At 38.5% G+C, this 7,499-nt stretch overlaps 1 pseudogene; it reads right to left on the bottom strand.

Moving 5' to 3' along the window:
- Nucleotides 1-486, bottom strand: LOC101586506 (annotated as a pseudogene).
- Between the last annotated feature and the right edge of the window lie 7,013 nt (nt 487-7,499).

Genomic DNA, 7,499 nt, shown 5'->3' with positions numbered 1-7,499 from the left:
TCATTCCATTGCTTCTCGGCCTTTATTAGCATTGGAAGATACTGTGCTGGCCATCAGTCCCTCCAGGTAACCGCCCTGGCTGGCTCCCTTCCCCGTGATTGTGGATTCCTGAGTCAGGACAGTCTTTTCTGGGTCCTGAGGATGTGGCTTGTATATAAGTCTCTCATCTACTGAAACCATATTTGTAAAAGAAATATTAACAGATTTGAGTTCCATTGTTTTCTTCACAGGCTCAACTACAGAATGTTCTTGCACGTATGCTTTGGTTCTTGCTGCACCAATAATAGACTTCACGATGGAAAGCAGTCCGCACTCTGTGCGGGGAGGTCTGTGGCTGTGCAGCTTGCCAGTAGGACCTGTGTGTCTGTCCAGCACATCAACCCCGACCACACTTGGGTTCATGGGGTTCGGGTACTTCTGCATCGCAGCTATGGTAACAGTTTCCCACGGGTGGTCAAATACATGCTCCGCAGTCCAGATCTTCATAGTGCCGGCGGCCTACTCGATGTTCTCCAGAAACTTTTTAATGTTATATAACCCCATTTGATACTCTCTGGTAGTATTTCTTATGCATCTGAGGTTCTATTCATCAAGACTTTGCCTATGTCTATGACTTTAAGAGTTTTACCTATTTTATGTTCCAGCAGGAAAAATGTTTTTAGCATTTATGATTTGGATCCATTTTTATTTTAGATTATTATATGATGGCAGATAAGGGTCTAGCTTACATTATCTGTGTGTGGATAGCCAGCCTGCCCAGTACCATTTGCTAGAGGCGATCTCTCCTCCTCCAGGGCATGCTCTTAGTCCCTTTGTCAAAGATCAGAAGGTTGACTGTGTCTGGGGTTGTTTTCGCAACCTTAATTTTATTGTATTGATCCTCATGTCTGTTTTTGTGCCAGGACCATGCTGTTTTATCACTGTAACTGTGTAATATAAGTTGAAGTCCAAGATTATTTTGCCTTCTGATTTTGTCCAGAATTGCTATTTTTGTTCCATATGAAAGTTAAGATTATTTCCTTTAGATTTTTAGTGCCAAACTTAAATAATAAGACATAGGCAAGCACCATACACAGAGGCAGCAATATTTTCTTGTAGGAGCTTCAAATTATCAAATTAACAAAATATGCCTTTTGAGCTGAATGAAGTTATTTTTATTTAACAGTAATCTGTATGATTTAAATATTGTATTTGAGTGGGCTGGGGAAATAGCTCAGTAGAATAAGGGTTTGCCTGGCAAGCGCAAGGGCCTGAGTTCAATCCCTGGTTCTGAAAAAAATAAAGTATTAATATTGTATTTGACAGCATTAATTACAAAAGAAAATCATTTTGATTTGTGAACAGCTTCTGTGACCTTTTGTTTTCTAGGCAGTATACCCCATAAATATAAGATTTATTGACAATAAGCAATTGAGACATCTTATTCTTGTCAAAAACATTTCATACTTGATAGGCACTTTATGGTATGTTTTTGCTGGTAACTATCCCTAGCATATCCGTAAGGCAGTCAGTGTCTACACAGTGTGATTGAAAAATGTGTGAACATTTAAAATCTTGAAGATGTATTACATCAAATGCTGCTGTTGTCAATCCCCCTAGCGTTACCCACTTTTGCTTCAAACACATTCATCGCGTCATTCCGGCCACTGTCTGAAGCAGCTCTGCAAAGATGTGAGCACCATATTCAGTCTAAGATGTATAAAATGATCGAGACAGAAAAATGCAATAGGGCAACATTTTTTGCATATAAATCAAATACTGCTCATGCCTCTAAAATGCATACAAAATATTGATCAGAGTTTCACAAGATTATTCCACTGGCATTCCATTTTCTGAATTGAGTAATATAACTACAGTTTTAGAAGTGAATTATCTATTAAATATGCAACATATACAATACATGAAACATACAATATATGCTCTGAAGTATGTATATGTCCTACTGCATGTTATGGGCTAAAAGGACATGATGGAAAACTATGGAAAAGAAGTAAAAGATATAGGAGAGATCTTTCTAATACTCTTTCAACATACCTGCAAGTCTGACATTATTTCAAGAAAAAAGTTAACAGATAATGGTTTGCTGCTTTGCCAGAGGCTCGTATTTGTTTGGCCACCTGTTGCTGACAAACACATTGCCCCATTTTCTGATAAGCTAAAAACTTTAGGACATAACACACAGTCAGACAACCAAACACAAGCAGGACAACCAGAGGATTTCTTAAAATACTGGGACTAGAAATGCTCTTTGTTGTTACATATTTTGTTCTAACATTTTCTATGTTGCTTTAATGAATAGGGACTTAGACAATAAAATACGCTCATGCATCCTGTCCATTTGCTTAATATTAATTCTTTCCATTAAAGGAACCTTGCATGCAACAGCCAGACCTCAAGGTTTTATGCAATAAGAATCTGTTATCCAACTTCTTTTCTGGAAGGAGCATCACCAGCTCTCTCATGGAGTGGAGAATACTGTAGGTAAGTGCATTTAACAGTATGGGTGATATTTATGAAGGCTTTAGGGTGAATGAGAGTCTCTGATGAGACTGGCAAACCATAGTGAGTGAGCATGCTGTTGCTGATTCTAGGCAGGGCTGAGGCTGATGGAGTCAGACTGCAGTCCTCTGGGAAAGTGACTAGCAGAACAAGACTTAGTGCCAGGAAACTAATCAGCAATTCAGAATCTGGCACAGATGAAGACTGGAAAAGCGCAGCTCAGGGAAATGCACGCACCCAGCAGTTGGAAGAACTTCAGAATCAGAGTCTGATTTGGAAGGATGGATGATTAGAGAAAGACATCAGAAAAAAAAATCTTCACAGGAGAGACTAAATAAAACTCAACCCAAAGGAGAGGAGTGACTAAGCCTGCTTACATTCTTGCCGTGAGAAAGCCTGGCTGAGTAGCTATAGGAGTCAGAGTCTAGGGAAGTGAAATAGAACATTTTAGCCTTATTCCTCTGGGAAAGAATTGATGTGAAAGGTAAATTGCCTCCTAAGAAATCCCATAATATATGTCATCTGTACCTCCAAATGAGAATGTCGCTGGGCAGACTAATTCCAAGTAACTCTTTTAGTCAGTTAGTTTTGCCTCCCCAAGGGTAGGTCTTATATTTCTTTATATATCAGTGTCAATGCTAGAAAAATAGTGGAGCAGTAACGAATGTGTCTTTACTGAAGAAGCAGCCTACAGATATGGTTCTCATTATATCTATAAGCAAATATGATGCAGAGAATTTAGAAACATGAAAAAATATATGCTTCCATTTCCACTACATACAGAAATAAATTTATTTTCCTTCCCATAACAGTTAAATATTTATAAAGCCCTTCCAGTCCTACCATCCTGATGGCAGTGACCATGTTAAGCAATGATTCTACCCACTATTTCATTCTGTCACATTACAAAGAAAACAGATACCATCGGATGCTAGCAGCCACTATCTTCCAGAGCGTACATGCGCATTGTAGAAAAATGGAAGCAGCACTCTTGGTAGTACTGGGAAATCTGGACCGACCTGACTAATTTTAAAGGCATCATTCACCAACTGTGCCTCTTGTCTCTACTTCTTCGTCTTTAATATAAGCAGGGAGCACAGGTCTCTGAGGTGCTTTTCACCTGTGACATTCCAAGACTTTTCTAACCGATAGAAGTCAACTGACTGTGGCGTGGAAACCTGCGATGATAGACCAAAAGACAACAGTGGAAAAGTGAAGGAAGGAGTTTGTTGATGCTGCAGAGGGAGGCAGCTAATTGCCAAGGACTCTTTCAGACTACTGCTGTTCGCTGGAGGTCACACAAGGAGCGGTACACACGTGAGCCCTCCCAAAGTGAGCTATTTCTTAAAGTAATTTCAATTACTAATTTGTTTTTGTTCACAGACACTTGTTGGTCAAAACTTTTCAAGCAGGCACTGCCACTTAACTCAATTTAACTTACTTAACCATGCATAAGTAAGCATGTGTTTACTTGTACATAATTCATATTATACAGCATTCGTATTATACATTCACTACTATTTTATATTAGTAAAGCATCTTTCTTACTAAGAAAAGCGTACTACATCTCTCTTGAGAGATGAATGTTTAAACTATCAGCAATTATCTGCCTGGCTTGCACATTAATAAACCTCAGACCAGTGTATAATTCCATGGTAATTATCAAATAAAATTCAACTCCAATGTAATTTTGAGCAGTGCTCAAACTAAAAACAAAAAGATGTATGTTTTGATTGTAAGGATGAAAAGACTCACCTGAGTTAGGTATTAAATGCAGAGCAAATCTTCCTTGGTTCTCCAGGTATTATTATTCAGAGAATTATATTGTGTTTTAATTTTTTTTACTTCAACTATGAATTATTCCTGGAGTACAAAGTCAAGAAGCACGGTGCTTAGCTTGGGTATGACTCAGCTCCTAAAGGTGCTTGTTCCTCACTACAGTGTGTACCAGTGATGGAGCCTTCAGAGGCCAGAACTTGTGGGAGGACATTAGGACTTTGGACACTGCACACATGAAGGTGTAACATAGCTCTAGTGGGGTCCCAGGCAGCTTTGTAGCTTTTAAGTCTCGCGATCTGATCCTTCCCTCTCTCATGAGCTGTGGCCCTTGCCATGCCATCTATAAGCAGGTACCATGTCCCTGAACACTTCATACTGACAGCTAAATAAACCTCTTTTCTTTGCAAGTGTCTGGCCTCAGATACCTAGAGTAACAAAAATCAGATTGATGCACAGAAACAAGTTTCACCTCTCGTTAAGAAAACTCTGCAGGGCCAGGGAGATGGCTCAGTAGAATAAGCGCTTCCCTGGCAAGCGCAAGGGCCTGAGTTCAATCCCTGGTTCTGCCAAAAAAAGAAAAAGAAAAGAAAACTCTGCAATGGTCAATCTGAATCTGCACGTTGTCAGCATCCTAAGAGCCCCTCATTTCAAACATTAAAACTTTTGGAAGGGAGATTATCTGTCTTCCCTCTTCTGTGTAGCAATATGAGTCCAGCATTGTTTTCAGGCCTGCACAACTGTCCTCAATTATGACAAAACCATGAAGAGAAAATTTACATGTTAAACTCCTAGTAACACTATAGATACCCATTCCCTGCACCGTAGACCGTGTTATGGTTTGAATCCTAAAATCTCCCCTCAAAGGCAAGCAAAGCCCTCAGGAAGTAACTGAATTATGCAAAAGAAAGTTTGCATGTAATGACCACATTTGTCAAGGTTTTCTAGCAAATACAACATATAGATCCAGGTACTCCCATGTACTTTTCAAAATAATGACTCTTTTTCCAAACCTCAGAGATGAACCTAATAGTTCCTCTTGGTCATTCCCAGATTCCACATAGCTATCATATGTAACACTTCAGATTTCTTTCAGAATAGATTTTGCTCTTCCAGAACATCATATGTAAAGATATTCTTTTGTCTGACTTCTTTCAGTCAACATGTGCAAAAATTTTTTCTGTATTATTGATCAAATCAGCAATTTTTTCTCTTTTCTTTTCTGTATAACATTCCTTTATATCAGTGTATGACAAATTATCCATTCTTCTGTTGATGGACCTCTGACTTAAACGTGTGTGTGTGTGTGTGTGTGTGTGTGTGTGTGTGTGTGTGTTGCCTGGGATTGAACTGGGTCCTTGCACTTGCCAGGCAGGTACTTAAGCTGCTGAGCTATCTCCCCAGTCTGGACCTCCGACTTAAATTTATTTGGGGGCTATTATGAATAAAGCTGTAATAAACAGCCCTGGAAATTTTTAATGTGAACATATTTATTTCATTTCTTTTGGAAAAACACCTAAGAGTATAATCGATAAGTTACAGGCTAAATGTACTTGCAATCTTATTAAATAAAAACACCAAACTATTTCCCAAAGCAGTTGCATCATTTTACACTGTATATAAGATTTCTAGTCATTTCAAATTCCAACCAATAGAAATCTTTGCTTATGCTTGAGTCAAGAAAATATTCTACCATATTCTCCACAGAGACATCATAGATCTATTTGCTTTCTTCAGGTCTGAGTCTCAGTTTAGAATTTCGTCTTCTGTAAAACAAAGATTACCAAAGGTAGCTTCCAACTCTGCAGGGAGGACTGCAAGAGAACTAACACTTTCTCTTCTTGGGCAAATTATAACAGAGATCTCCTAAACACTATGGTTTCTCTCTTCACTTTAAATTCCTTCTCTGAAAACTGGTACAAAAAAATATAAATATGTCTGAACTTGCCAGTTAAACAAATGGATAAAGACAAAGTAGCTCAAAAGAGCTCCCAGTGGCTGGGAGGATCTCCAAACCACAAGAGAAATGAGGAGCAATGCCTGAAGTGAACTCCTGGGAGAACTTTCCAGCCTAACTAGAAATATACAATGGTTTTCAAGTAAAGTATAGGACAGAACATCTGGTCTCTACTATTTAATTACTAATTCGCCATCTCTAGTTTCCCTTATTCTGTCACTAGAACCTAAATTGCACTGTCTTTATGCCCCTTTAGCTTGAATGGCATCCCTTAGTAAATGTCAAATTTTTTGCCTGGCATTTTGGTGCACACCTATAATCTCAGTGCTTGAGAAGCTGAGACAGGAGGATTATCCCAGATTTAAGACTGGCCTGGGATACATAGTGAGTTCAAGGTGAGCCTGCCCTGCATAGTTAGATATGTCTTAAAACAAACATGCAGCAGAAAAAAAAAAACAGCAAATTCTATCAGCCCAAAACAATTCAAAATCTCAAATATAGTTTCTGCAGAATAAAAAGAATATAGATACATTTTAAGTTACCCAATAATCATGCAAGTAGTTTTAGATGTAGGTGACCTAAGAGAAAGTTCCCACAAGCACTTACGTTAGCTGCATTGAAGCACTGCCAACGTTCCTCATTTTTCACACATTGTGTTTCTGTTATATAACAAGTAGTATATTTGGAAGCATTTTCATAATTTTCATCTTCCCAGGTTTGTGGCAGGTGGAAGAAAATCAGTAAGAAGAAGAAAATAAGGAAGGAGATAAAGTCGTTGGAGGCGCACCCGCAGAGCACTCTACTGGACCGTTTTGGCTTTTGTATGTGTGTTGCGGGGTTGCAATTGCAGACTTTGTGTAATCAACATAAAACCAAGTGGCTTAGCAGGTTGTCCCCTAGGAGCCTAAAACATTCTTTATGTGGGATTAAAATTAAAAGTTTAAATAAGAATGGTTATTAGAGTCCTGAGGTGAGAAGTTGCTTTAATCATTAAAGGTCCTTATGAAGTTTCAGGGATGTAAGACTACTGAAATTTTCTTCACTGCAAAAACAAGCATTAATACTTCAAGTACGAAGTAATGGCTAACCAGCAAGTAATTTTAGTTCTCAATAAATATGTTACCTTTAGTTTATGTAGTGATGGAAAGCAGATGTTAACCAGATATAAATCAATTTGTGATGTCTCTGATGGCCAATGTCCCCAGCTCCTACAAAGGAGAGAAAACTATATGCAAAAGTGTTTCCTCTCATCAGATTTTGCTTCGAC

This window comes from Octodon degus, unplaced genomic scaffold (genome assembly GCF_000260255.1).
Source record: "Octodon degus isolate 3935 unplaced genomic scaffold, OctDeg1.0 scaffold00047, whole genome shotgun sequence".
In the NCBI taxonomy this organism is placed as follows: domain Eukaryota; kingdom Metazoa; phylum Chordata; class Mammalia; order Rodentia; family Octodontidae; genus Octodon; species Octodon degus.
The sequence above is the reverse complement of the archived record's forward strand: the minus strand, read 5'-3'. Positions and strand labels throughout refer to the sequence as shown.